General features: G+C 41.6%; 1 long non-coding RNA gene across 1 annotated transcript in view; it reads left to right on the top strand.

The window, feature by feature from the left end:
- Positions 1-12,405, top strand: part of LOC148187729 (uncharacterized) — an 81,107-nt gene that overhangs the window by 48,278 nt on the left and 20,424 nt on the right. The window lies entirely within an intron of this gene.

The raw sequence follows: 12,405 nt of genomic DNA, 5'->3' as shown, positions 1-12,405 counted from the left end.
TTTTTTGAAACACAGGAAGCCAAAGATCTGAGAACTGGAGGGATGTCTTCAAATTTCTTGGTCTTGAGGCTGTGACATTCCAAGCCGACATCCGAGAACTAGCGGTGACGAAAGCCCTCTGCAGAGTCGCCCTCGGATGCTGTGTCTCGGCCAAAAAGTTGCACAGTAACACACCAAATAGGCAGCCAAAAACCACGAGATACCCCTTCATACCAGCAGACAGTGTTCATCCTTTAATAATCATTCAAAACAGAAAATCGGAAGATCCCCCATGACCCTAGTTAGCTATTTAGTACATTAGCAACACAACCCGACATTGAAAGAATAGAGCATATTTAATGAGCGCTAGTGAACAACAACAAAAACCATCAGGAAACGTTTTCTGTGAAGACCTCAGTGGTTAAAGAAAAACAATCATATGACAAACATGTTCTGTCCTACCTCCCTCTTTAGCTGTTTGTTTACCCACCTTCCCTCCGTTCCTCTTTTTGTGAACTGAGCTGAACGCTCAATCAGAGTAATTTCATTTGCCGACGGGCTCTGTTGCTGCCACCGCCAAATCAATATGCTGAATCTATGGGGAAAAAAAGCAGACAAGGGTCGACGAGGGCCAACGGCGGGGTCATGCTGTGGTGATGAAGGCCAAGTGTGCTTGCCATTGGCCCAAACTGGGCGTACGATTGGCTCTCAGCTTGGTGTGTTTCGGCCTTTAGTGGGGACTCGAGCAGCAGCATTATGAATCAGCTGTCTGATTGATCTTTCAGAGAGATCTGTACAGACACCATTGCAAAAGTCGAGCCAACTAAAGATAAATGTGTGAGCAATGTTTTAGAGACTTGCTGAGACATTAGTCCTTTGTTTCTACATCAAACATTGGTCCCATTGGCAGCTCCAGAAGAATGGCGGATCTTTGCTCTGATACAGACATTCAAAACTAATGCCATTTAAACAGCCCTCTGACACTGGACATTCACATAACCTGACTTCTAAAGTTTTCCAGCCGGTGGAGGGGAGGGGGCGCGGCAACAAGAGCCTCTTTCAGGGGCATTTCAGCACGGATTACAGCGGCTGACTGCAGCTGACTGCTCCCCACGTTTGAACAATGTGACCACAAGGCCTTCATGATTTGTAGCTTTGCTGGATTCGGCAGATCTAATAAATCATTAAATCACCTTCTTCACCATTGAAAAAATGAGGGGGGAAGATTAGAGCAGCATGAGAACCAGAGACAGGAAGGAAGAAGGAGGGGGCAGAGGAGGAGGAGGAGGAGGAGATATGTTCGCTGTCTTACTCATAAATATTACAGTTATGATTCATGTGACATGCTAGAATTTTGATGTAGTCAAATTTGGCTTCAGGAACATTTATGAAGCTGTAGTCTCTCAATAGAGGGCACCATGCTTCATTTCCAGATGCAGAGTTTGTCCCAGTATGCAGGATTAATGAAGGAAAGAATCATGAGACGTGTTTACTGTTGGCCTGTCGCGTTGCTTTGCTGTTGCATCTGGCTTGTTTGTGAGCATTGTGATTTAGTGATCTATTAATCTACCTCTGTGTTATTCCACTGATGTGCAGCGAGTGACTGGAGGAAACTTATGTGATGAGTAGCTGCTTTGTCCCGGACTTGTTTAAAGCCAGAGCTCAGCAGTCAGACTCTTCCAGGGAAAGTACAAAGCCTTACCTGGTGGTCTTTCGCACACATGCCTGGATGATCTGCCCAAAACAGCCGGGATGGTGGGGTGGCAAAGACACACCTGCTTTGTCAACACCATCTTCCTCACTACTGTGGCCAACTGAAAATCCATCCTGTATAATTGCAAAGACTGTAAGGCACCATAGATCTGAAGTGGCCTCGGTTTTAGAATACTGAATACTTAATCTGAATACTTAACGGAATGAGTGCTGAATTTGATCCAGGTGTGGAGGCATTTCCTGTTGTTTGATATTTGTTTAGTATTAAGAATATTTGGTAGCAATATGACATGTATTGATTTCCTCAAGGTGGTTTTTGTATCAGACAAAGCAGCATTATTTATGAAGACAAAATAAACTAATTAAAAGAAAATATATATGAAAAATTAAGCAACCTAGACATATAAAGATAAAGACAGTATTCTAAATCATATACGAAGACACAAGGCCCTATTTAAACCTTTGAAACCTGGACAAATTGGCTGGATTTCTTTTAAAAACAAAAGAACAAGGAAATGAGCAATTTAAGAAGAACTGACACAGCAATTAGCAAAAAATATCACACACACACACACACACACACACACACACACACACACACACACACACACACAAACAACAATAGTACTTGAAAATTAGGGGAAAAAATCAAACAAACATAAAACCCTAAACAAACAAACAAAAAGGGGAAGGTGAAAAACAAAACAAAACAATGACCTGAAAAAACTGCTTAAAAATTCTGCTAATTCTGTAAAATACCTTTAAATGTATACTAATGTTGCTTATTTACTTTTTTTTCCGCATGTATTTTTTTTTAATCAAACCAATTTGCTCAGGGTTCAACGGTTGAAACACTTGCGAAAGGTGTTTGAATGCAGCACAAGAAAAGTGATGCGGATCCAAGTTTTTTCAAAGGGTTAAACAATTCATAAGACATAGTCTAAAGTGCATGACGCAAGTGCATTTAGGGCGTGCCCAACTCCACTTCAGCACGTTTAAGGGTGCATAATCTGGGTGTGAAGTAAGGTGCAAGGGGTTGCACTGAGTCCCTGTCTATTTTTGGCATAATGTGAATTCAAACAATCAGAGAGACATCTCCCATTCCTCTTAAAATCCAAGTGCGCACACACTGTTATTGACATGGTGGATGTGGCAAACTAGAGGCAATGTTAATGTTGAAATGCCCTATGTTTTTAATTCGTTATCAGCCAATCAGAGTTGAGACGTATTAGAGAAGGCAGGAAAACACAGGAAGAGTGAATAGGGAGATATTAAGCCCTAATTGTAAATAAAACAGTCTGTTATTTAACTGTTTGTTATCAAGTAAAGACCCAATGTGTTCTTATATCAGTGTGTAACCTATAAGAGGAAGAAAGAGCGTGTTGTGCAGCTGTTTTCAGTGACTAATTCTGTTAATCTGCTGCAAACGGCTCAGCCAGGTGTGAACTAATAGGCCCTCTTGGCTGTCTTTGAGGAGAGACACTGCAGAGAAACACTTTTTGTCACTGAGTTTCTGAGTGAGTATGGACAGTAAAACTTGTAAGCATATGGACATGTAAAAACTAGGAGGTTCATTATTTTTATGAATTTTTGGGTAGTGTGTGTTGGAAGCTGCCTCATGCCGCTGCAGTAGAGGAGGCCGCGTTGTTTCCACACAGTCAGCGCCTCAGGAGGAGTTTCTCCACCGCACTGATCAGCACTGGACAGACAACTCTGCAGACAATACTTTATTTGAGGACATCAATGAGCTCTAACAAGTGTGGCAACTGTGTGGTTGAAATCATAAAAACCCTGGCATTTTTATTTTTGAGGTTTATTTTCTTTGGATCCCCAGTGAGGTTTAAAGATATGGTTCAACTAGTTTGTAGAAAATCTTCATTTCATTAAATCCTAGTGGAATAATTTTAATTTGTGTGTTAAAATGTGTGTGTTAAAGTGGCGAAATAAGGGTTATAGTTTGGTTAAGTGCAAATGCAGGGGACTTCTGAGCTCACAACAGTATAGCTCTGCTCAGGCACATCTCATTTGATGCTCAGCTGCTGCACATCTAAAGAAACGGGAGTCACACTTATTTTTACCGTGTGATGTGCGTGGTTTTCAGCAAAAAATAGGAACATGGAGTAATAAGGGTCATATTGACTTTTTACCTCTTTCACTACAGTTCAATGTCTATACCTTTCACAGACATGAAGAAATACATACACATCTGTTTTTTTTTTCAACTTTTCCCATCTCTGTTTCAAAATAGAAGCACTCTAACAATGCTTCTGCTGACAGGATCCCATCACTTGATAATACAAGGCTATTTATTGTGAAATATTTGCATATTTGTGTTGGCAATACAGTGGCTTGCAGGGCTTCATAAGTGAATGGAGTATGTGCTTTTAATTGTGAAAATACAGTAATTTCAGCAGAAGGCAGCTCTGCAGCAGCGTTGCAGCAACTCTGCATCTGTTCTGCTTTTTGAGAGTTTGGCCATTTGCCTATTTAAGTCTATTTCACTTTAGAATGATGCTACACATCCTTGCCGTCCATGTGTGTAAGAGGCACTATGCTAAGGCTATGCACTTTGCTGTGTGTTGTTTCATCTCAGTTGTCAAATTCTGTGAAACTGACAACTCAGAGCAATTATTAAATACTGCTTTTTGACTTTTGAGGGGTATCTTTTCTTCTTTAGTCACAAATACTATCATGGTGTGTCAAAGATGAATTGTCTAACAGTATGCTGATTATGGCAAAATTGCAATATCGTGATAGTATTGTTATTGTGGGCCAAGTATTGTGATAGTATCGTATCATGAGTTACCCTGCAACTCCCACCGTTACAGTGTATACATTGTAATTTTACCTTTTAGTAGACCCTCAGCAATTCACCTCCCATGCGAGATATTATCAGATACACGATGGTAAGGTATGCAGGATCATTCTGTGACAAAATTGGAATTGAGTAGGAAGGCTGCACTTACACAACATGGACGCTGGCTGTGACAATGACAACTGCTGTGCGGCGCTTTACACTGGGTGTAAGATAGGGCCCATAGAGACTCGTGAGCCATGCTAGCGGCTCTGTCGGGATCAATACTTACATGTCTTAGTTTAGCATATTAAAAATAATAATTATGATAGTAATAAACTTTGTTTATAGAGCACTTTTCCCTTCACAATAAGAAATGTAACACAAAAAACGGTAGCAGCAATTTGTACATTTACAGCAATTTAGCCCACTTAACATTCACATTACATTTACTCGGGATTCACTGCTTAAATCATTTGCAATTAAAAACCTTTTGCACCTTGACTGTGTTTTATTTTTTAACGCTGGTAACTAAGAAACCAGAAGTCAGTGACGCTCCCCCAGATCATCCACCTGGATGCCAGAATGACCCCGGTTTATCACCTTTGACCTCACGGAGACTCGAGTCCCACCACCTGAGCTATGTGTTGTCCCCCGGTGTTCACCTGATGTTTGGATAGACTCCCTGCTTCTCAAAACAGCAGAGACATGGCAGGGCAGGTCACCAAAGAAAGAGCAAAACAAAGAGTCAGATTTCACAGACCCTCTATCAATCAAACATCTTAGAAGCACAATCGCGCTCGCACAACCTACAGGAATCCCACCGGCTTCAAAGGGAAATGTGTGAGGGATTTTTTTCCCCCTCTGAACGTGGGATTGTTGTAGATCAGCAGCAGTGTTTGTTGTCCTTTGTTGCTACTTGACACAACCTGAGGATGTTGCTAAGTCTGCGGTGCATTTACCGATGAGAAATTAATTCAGTGGAGAAATAATAGTGCAGAAAATTAATCCTTTGTCTTCCATTTCTGCAAAGTAATACTTAACGCGGCGCAGCAAGCATGGGCAAGCTCTCGTACATTCCCAAACATAAATTATGGCAGGACAAATGAATTCACCTACTGTTGTGCGTGTTACCAAACGCTGTCATGTCTGCTTTGTATACAGCACGCTGATTAAATGACTGGACTGAGATACATGGGCATTGTTCTGGTGTGAAGATCAACAGAGAGGTTTGTGTGTGAGGTTGATCTGTAACTTATTCAGGGAAGCTTAGTGTGGAGTTTCAACTTTTACCTAACCACACATTCAACTGACTCTTAAATTAGCTTAGAAGGGTGTTTGTGAACATTTTCGCTCTAATTTGTGTATTTTTTAATCACCTTTCTACAATCAGAGCGCCCAAATTCCTGATTTTAAGTGGTATAATCTCTCAGCGCAACTGCTGAGTTTGATGGAGCAGTTTGCTTTGAAACGCTCCAATGAGGGGATTTTTGGCCAGTGTTTATTGATATACTTGTGGCTACGTATGGAAGTCTGTTTTCCTCCTCACCACCTTAACCATCCCGTCTCTCTCACCCATCCACCCACCACCCGCCTCGCCTCGGCCGTGCACCTGTCTGTAGCAGGCAGCTGTGGGTGGGCGGGTCTTGGCTGTCAGTGGAACATTCCAGAGGAGAAGTCACCCCGTTAATCCCTTGAGTTTAGGCCCGACAGCCCCCCCACACACCCACCTCCTTCCCTCCCACCTTCACTACCTCCAGCACCCCTCATCGCCTCTCTCTCTCTCTCTCTCTTTCTCCCATCGTTGCCCCTTCCTCACAGCTCTCCCCTCTCAGCCCTGGTCAGGCTCAAATGGGATACTGTTATGTCAAAGGTAGACACTGTGAGAATGAGATTAAAGGACAAGCACCCCCCACACATGCACACCCACCCTCCAGCTCTCAGGGCCCAGAGATTTTAATCCCCCCCAAATATTCAAGAATGAAAGCAAATATTGTTATGTCCAGATCTGTGGGCTTCTTTTGGAGGGAAAAGGCTATGTGAGCACATAATACATCACTGTAGCTTTCTAAAGATTTATGGTTGCTTAGTGATCTGTCCTTTTTAAGTTTTTTACACTACTGTAACAATATTAATTTAAAGTCAGTTTAATTAACATGTTAAATGCTCTACACATCAAGGCCATAGCACAGAGTGCTGCACTGATGATGTTTATTTGTAGGTCGACGCAGGTGTTAGCGTTGCCCTGGTTCCCTCGAAAGCCGATGTGATTTTTCCAGCCCATTCTCATTCTGCACTCAGAAAATAGCTCTGCTCTGCCATTGCTTTTAGTGTAAGTGTGAAAAGCCGAGAGGCACCTTTTCGCATGCGCATGGAACGCCGCTTCCACCTGACTTTTGCATGGGTGGTGTCTTTTGACAACCCAGATGGAAGGAACCTGTCACTTGTGCACGAAACACAGCAGGATAGCATCTGGTGAAATACTGCCTGTGACAATGTAATACAAGGAGTGCCAGTGCAGGAGGAGTGGTGGATGGGTTGAACAAACCTGGATCTTGATGGGGGAGTCCAGTGTTTGCTTTCTACTTGTATGTGATGTTTTTTTTTTTTGTTTTTTTTAACAACTAACCATGTGCCTCCTTCTCCTAATCTTAACCATCCAAGACTTGGTCGCTGAAACCTAACAATCTGTGCCATGGTTGCCATGTGCTGTTGTTGGCTGAACATAAGCTTGTGTAGCGTCATCCCACCATGTGCATTTGTTGACAACATGGTAGCGGCATACCAAAACGTAAACATCAGTGGCAGAAAGATACCTAACCCGTAATATGTAGACATCATCACAAGTAATCACCACTTTTATGAGTTTTGAACCGTAAAACGCAATCACTAGACTTTAAAAGCTAACGTTAAGTAATAAACATCTACATTACTTCACCACCACAACAAGGCTGTAAAGCGCAAAAGAAAACCTTCAAAATTTGCAAGTGGGATATTTACTGATGTATGTCATGTTGTAGAACAAAATGTGATCTCTCAGTGTTAATCACAGACCTTATTTCAGGAATTTTAAAAAAACCAAAAACATTCAAAAACCCACTGATTTTGAAAAGAGGGAAGCCGGAGTGCTAAAACGCAAACTCATTACTGGGTTTTAGGGACTCATTCCTGCACCACTATGCAGTCAAAATTGGGGGATTGGAAATCTGCCGGGGCGTCTGAGGTCCCATGTTGATGCATGGAATATATGCTCGCCAGCTTGCTTCAAGAAAAGACAGGAATTTAGGATAACATTGCGAGAGGTTAACCATTCATAGAATTAGGCCTATCATTTTTATAACATTTTATAAAAACGATAACAACCGACAGTGATATTGCCTACATAACACTCATATTCAAATTTTCCACTTTTTGATACATTTAAAAGTAATGAAATAAAGAGACAGTCGCCCACAGTGTTTGACATTTATTGTACCTACCCACAGCCTCTGCTGGGGATGGCAACAGTCAATAGTTCTGAATTCATTTATTACTTTATTTTTCGACAGATGCAATTTTCATATATATATTTATCACTATAATGGCGCTGCGGGTGGCTTTTTTAGCACATTTGAATATAGTGAATCCCCCTCAATATATATTAAAACTATGGCCTTGGTACACATTTTAAGTATTTTGCTTTCTGTTCTGTGAATGTGTGTATGTATGCTTTGAGGTGTTAAGGCCATGCACACATACACAAATCTGTCTCTTGTCTACTGGAAAGTTCACTCCTCTAATTGCCCATATCACTCTCTCAGTATCACAGTTTTTTCTCTCCCACTGTCTATTAACTGTGATTCGAACAAGAGTCTCTTTATCACCCCGGGAAATTCTGATGTCAGGCCAGATCTTGAACTTGGCAGCTACCCTATTCAGCTGGAACACATAAATGAGAAAAGCTGCACAATTCACCCTACGAACGCAGAAGACGACGTTCCCTTCGGTTTTCCCTCGACGCTGCAGACACTCTATCTCAAGCGTAACATTTTTATCTTGCTCGGTTGGCTGTTTGGCAAGGATGACTAAATGCTGTTTGTGTCCATCTCAAGCATGAAGGCTGACATGCATGAGTCTGAACAACAGCAGTGGTTGCTATGCATTTTATGCACTGAGGAGGAAAATATCAACTGCACGGGCAGATGACTAATGTAGGCAAAATGTACAGAACTTTTTTGGCTATTCCAAACAAAACCATTGATTACACATTGTGAAAAATAATATGGTCTAGTTGTGGTTGCTTCAAAGGTCGTTGGCAGTAATGCTATATAATATTAATAACTGTATTTTAATCATTTATAATCACCTCAAACTAAGAATTGTTGTGTTTTTGTAACCTTAGAATGAGCAGTTTATGTCTACGCACAGAGCAGGTCCTTGTCCATAGAGTCCACCATGATGTTTTTTACAGTAGCCCAGAACAGACAAGCTAAACACTAGCTCTAGATAGGGCCATTTGAATTTCTGCATCAGCCAACGTGGTTTGCCCACACACTTGACACACCGGAGAAGTTTCAGTTCTGCACTCACTGCTAGATGCCACTATATCATACACACTTGACCTGTAAAGTAATAGATCAACATTATGGGAAAGGGACTCATTCGCTTTCATTCCAAGACTTAAATTAAAAGATTAAAACCACTATAAAGAACCCCAGTAATGAGTCCTAAAACCCGAAAAATTCCTTTAGCACCTCCATAACCCTTGTCTCAAAACCTGTGGGTTTTAAGAGACTTTTATGTTTTGTTAAAATACGTGAGTAAATACTTCAGTCCCAAACATTGAAGCTTTAATGTGTCTTACGAAAGATGGGGGAGGGATGGGTTTATTTTAAAATAATTATGATAGCAGTCATTTATTTACCTTCGTTTCTTTTTGGATAACGTTGTCTTCATGATTAAAATATGATTTTCTTGATTATCTTGCTGAGCAAAATGTGTAAGTATGATAAACGTTTGTTTACCTAACAGCTTATTGTCTGCAATTATCAAAAATCCAATAGAAAAAAGGCTTTTTGACAAGGGAAACAGAGCGACTGAGTTGGCTTACAGAAAAAATAATTCCTGGAGCACTTTGTGACGTCTGTATGATAAATGTGAGCTATCTTAGCAGAAAGACTGGAAACAGCTAGTATGTCTTTGTCCAAAGATAACAAAAGCTATCTAACAGCACCTTTGAATCTTACTAAATAAGTCTTATATCCTGTTTGTTTAATCAAAATTAAAAAATGTAAAAATAACAATCTGTGGTTCTTGAGATGGTTATATGCAGAGCTATTTCTCTGCCAGAAACAGCAACTGTCTAGAGTCCCTGCTGGTTACTTTGCCAAGAAGTAGTCCCACTGATTGGTGCTGTGTTCCATATGCACTGGAATTTCTGAGTTTCCAGTCGAAAATTTCAACTGGAACGTGCCCTGAAGTCAGATTTACAACTCAATGAGACTGTGTCTCATTAAAACAGTCATATACACAGTCCTGTCTCTATCTACCTGCAGCCATGATGCTACGCTATGCAAAATACAGCATAATGCATTGCCATCAACTAGTATTACTAACAGTGGCAAACCTGGCTTGAACTGATTTTGTAACCAGCATCCTGGTTTTCCTCCTTTTTGTACAGGAACGTGATCATCTCAGGTCATTTCCAGTTCCAACGTCTGACTTTCAAGCTAAATAGAATGCAGCAAAACTCTTGTAAAAGCACAACCTGTCATTTTTACACTTTGGTTTTATACATATTAAACTAACAAGATATAGGCTATCATGTTAGAGAAATTTTGAAGTGCTGTTAGATGAATTTTGGTTGCTTTAAAGGAAGACATGCAAGCTGTTTCCAGTCTCTATGCAAAGCTAATCAGCAGTTGGTTGTATCCTCATATTTATTGTACTGACTTGTACAGTATAGCAAGAAAACCAATGTGTGCAGTTCCCAAAACATCAATGCTTAGCCATAACAAATAAGGTAACTTTGAGGGGAGATAAAGTTTGTGAAAAGGCTCTTTGTGTAAGTGCAACACTTAACACCCCCTGTTTTTCTTTTGCACCCTGTCCATTAAAAAGTCACACCTCCTCTAGCAATTAATTTTCTTGAGTGTAATGGCTGTCGGTGTCCTGCTGAGCTGGCTGGACTGCAGGGGTGTTTGGGCCACACCAGGGGAAGCAGTAAGAGAGTGAGAGAGGGTCCCAGGGTGCAGGCCGTCCTCACGCTGTTTACCCACAGACCAGAGCCCCTCTGAGGGCCAGGGGGAAGCCGTGGCTGGGCCAGAGGCTATTAAAGCCCTGATGGCTTTTGACAGTAATTTCTTCATGAGTCCACAGCCCGCGGGGCCTGCCAGTGGTGAGATCGGGTGCCTCCTCTTGCCCATTAAAGCACACAAACTGTGCCCACAAATCCCACTCAATGGTATCTCTGTGCTCAGGCTGTGTGTTTGTGCATGTGTGAGTGAGAGAAGTGAGGACGTAGGACTGAGGAGCAGGAGAGGGGAGAGGCCTCACCAGTCGTGAGACGGTCCTGGTAACGGGGCCAAAAGGTTTGGATGCTTTTCTTCAGCTACTCCATCAGTTCAGGCAAGAGTCCAAGCCATCAGGGGAACATATTCGGAAAACCATGCCTTGACATCCAGCCAAATCGTAAAATGTGTTTACGTGCATCTCAGCCCAGGGGAGTAGAAATCACACATGACAAGGCTTTAGCATTGTGTTGGGCGGAGGTTGGAGCTTCTGCAACAGTCCAAGGGGCTGGCTTGAGGTTTAGGTGAAGGTTGATGAGTTTGTTGGACGAGGAGAGTGGCAGTAAGGTGTAGCTGCTGCGCTGCTACACCTGTAACCAGCATGGCCACATTAACAGATTGCATGGCTGTTTGGGGAAAGCAAATGTTGTTGTGGGCATGGTGCTAACATCACCTCCAGGAGGATTTAGGCCAGGAACATGGGTGGAAATTAGGGATGTTGCAAAAAGATGGAACTGAGTTGTGAGTTTATAATTAGAAGACTGTGTTTTAGCAGGCAAAAAAGAAGCACCAAATGCTTCTAGATGCATATAAAGGTTTAGTAGTTGCTTATGAGGTGGGTTTTGCTGGGGGATCAGAATGTAGGGGAAGGTGGGGTCTGCTGGGACAAGAGGGCAGTTTAGATAGTTAAAAAGCAACTATGCCATTCAACCTATTTATACTCAGCCACACGTTCTTAACTTTGAAGTGTAGGCCTTCTGACTATTACTCACATTTTCTTTACAGACTTTTAATTTACAGCATTTAAGCAAAATTCTGCCTCTTTTGTTCTATTCTTCTAACATACTGTTTTTAGTTACGCAAATAAAGTATTGCTGGTAAGCTGATTTTCTGGCCAATCAGTTCATGCTCAGAATTTTTCTTGGTAGTTGATTATATCTACATTATGATGCCTGTGGGTGGCTATTTTGAATCTTGCAATAATTATGTATTAGCCCAATAATAATTATGTATTAGCCCATAACAAGCTGTCCCAACCAATCCATCCCGCTGTCCTAACTGCCCGAGGAGGCAGAATTGTAGGAAATTGCACTCCTTGTTCATTTTACAAAATTGTGCCTCTCAAGTTTTGTTAATAAATTGCTAGCAGACACTTGTATCTGTCCAGGGATCATATCATTTTCATCACTGCTCATTAGTCTGTGATTAATGAAAAGATATTTCATGTCAACAGAATAATGTCCCAACCGACCTCACTCTCTCCTACATATCCCTGCAGCATAGCACTTGATGCTTCAGATTTAACTTTGCTGTGGATGGGGGAAGTGCTTAATCCACCATTTTAGAGCAGATAGTCATAGTCTCTCCTCTGTGTTCACCTGGGGTGGTAAAACCAGACCATTGGGCTGGATTATATCACAGAAAGGAGAC

This window comes from Plectropomus leopardus, chromosome 13, assembly GCF_026936395.1.
Source record: "Plectropomus leopardus strain MGB_pleo_1.0 chromosome 13, ASM2693639v1, whole genome shotgun sequence".
NCBI classification, from domain to species: Eukaryota; Metazoa; Chordata; class Actinopteri; order Perciformes; family Serranidae; genus Plectropomus; species Plectropomus leopardus.
Note: the sequence above shows the minus strand (reverse complement) of the source record. Positions and strands in the feature narration are given on the sequence as shown.